Source organism: Gossypium arboreum, chromosome 7 (assembly GCF_025698485.1).
Source record: "Gossypium arboreum isolate Shixiya-1 chromosome 7, ASM2569848v2, whole genome shotgun sequence".
Taxonomy (NCBI): Eukaryota; Viridiplantae; Streptophyta; class Magnoliopsida; order Malvales; family Malvaceae; genus Gossypium; species Gossypium arboreum.
This window is the reverse complement of record NC_069076.1, coordinates 9,173,322-9,175,401: the sequence shown is the minus strand read 5'-3', so window position 1 is coordinate 9,175,401 and position 2,080 is coordinate 9,173,322.

Genomic DNA, 2,080 nt, shown 5'->3' with positions numbered 1-2,080 from the left:
AAATCCCTAAAGTTTCAGACACAGTGCTAGCTACATAAGAGTGTGTAGAGCCTATGTCTATCAGTGCAAGGTAAGGTACATTATAAATTAAAACGTACCCATAATGACGTCTGGAGCATCTTGGTCCTCTCGGTGATGAGCAGTATAAACAAGAGCAGACTGTCTTGCCTCGGTATGTCTAGCACCTCTGTCCGATGCTCTTTACCCACAACCCATGTTGTTACCACCTCTAGCCTAACCACGGCCCCTGGTGGTTGTTGAACTACCCTCAACGGCTGTGCAGTACCAAAACCCAGAGCTTACATCTAATAGGTCCTCAGCGGACACTCTCGAACACGGTGCTCAGTAGACCCACATCTCAAACATGCCCCAATCGTCCTCCAACATTCGCCCGGATGACGTTTACCACAATGCCCACAAAGAAATATCCCAGTAGGAGCAACAGGGGGCCCAACTCTAACTGGCCCATCAGATCTGGCCTTTTTCTTAGGCCTTATTACAGAACTCGAGGGCTCTGAATCCCTCTTATTCTTGCCCCTCTTTCTATCTCTGTTTTGGTGCTTAGTACGCTTCACCTTTTCAACAATCTTTACCTTCTCAACCAGTACAAAGAACTCACGCTCCCTCTATGGAGTAATCAAAACCCTCAAATTGCCCTTGAGTCCATCCTCGAAGCATATACAACGCTCATACTCAGTTGCCACCATGCCTTGCGCATAACAGCTCAATCTTAGAAACTCAACCTCATACTCGGCCACTGAACAAACCCCTTGCATGAGATTCAGAAACTCACGTCCCCTAGCGTCAATGTAGCTTGCCCTCACATATTTCCCTTGGAAAATAGGCTTATAGAAATCCCATGTCAGTCATTCGGGCTGAGTGCCCTCTTTAACGGTCAGCCACCACTGGTATGCTTCGTCTCGAAACAAGGAGACAGCACCCTTCAGCTTTTGCTCGGGGGTAAAATCCAAGTCGTCCATGATTCTTTCAGTGGCCTCCATCCAGTATTCGGCCATGTTAGGGGCGACTCTAGCGACACCCTTAAATAACTTAGCCCCATTGGACCAGAGTCGTACCATAACTGACCCACGACCCCCAGATCTAGTATTGGGCACAGCGACCCTCTCCAAAATCCTTAACATAGCCTGGGACAATGCGTCGTCCTCGGCCATGCGGTCATGAAACCCAGTCTTTGTAGCAGGTGAAACCGGTGCCTCGCTTGTATCTAAATTTGGCATGCTGCCTAATGACAAAGATTCAGCTTGAGCCCCTCTACGACCTCTACCTCGATCTCTAGTTCCCTGTCCACGGGTACCTCGTGCTCTTATCATAGATTCGAAGTTAATTTATATTAACAGTTTTATGAATCAGTTACAATTCAATGATTATTAGTAGATTTTTTATGTAAATAGTTTTAGTAATTCAGAGTGATTTTTCATAACTTGCAGTCCTTATTGGTTTTGCTACAGTCTCAGTATACACTAACTAAAGTATTTTCAGTAAAGTATACTACCTATAGTAGTTTAAAATATTCTAATAATATTTTCAAAACTTGTCAGAGTTTTCAAATCACTTACAGGATCGACACCGGAAATTCAGTGTACCACATACTCAGTCAAATTTAAAAATCATTTGTAAATCAGTTCTTTGAAACCAAACTTTTTTTAAAAAAAAACTCAAAATCCACAGTTGAGTTTTGCAACCTGGATCTGATACCATTAAATGTAACACCTCAAACTCAGCCTAGACGTTATGGTCGAATCTGGCAATGTCACATGAATTGGAATTTGAAAACGAGTTTGTCGAGTTAAAACCCTTCCAGTTAATTAATTTTACTTTAATTTAACGTAAAGTGCCTATTCTTCGTTAAGTTTAAACCAAACCTTTTTAGCGGAAGCTTTTGGAAACATTTATTTTTGGAAAACTGTTCGTGTCAAAAGAAACCTTTGGTTTTAGCAAAATTGAAGTTTTTATCGTTTAGCCATTCTAAAACCGTAAAACAGTTAGAAACCAAAGTAAAAATCCAGAACAGTCCAAAGTCCCAAAATTTACATCATACCCCAGATAAGTAATAAAAGTT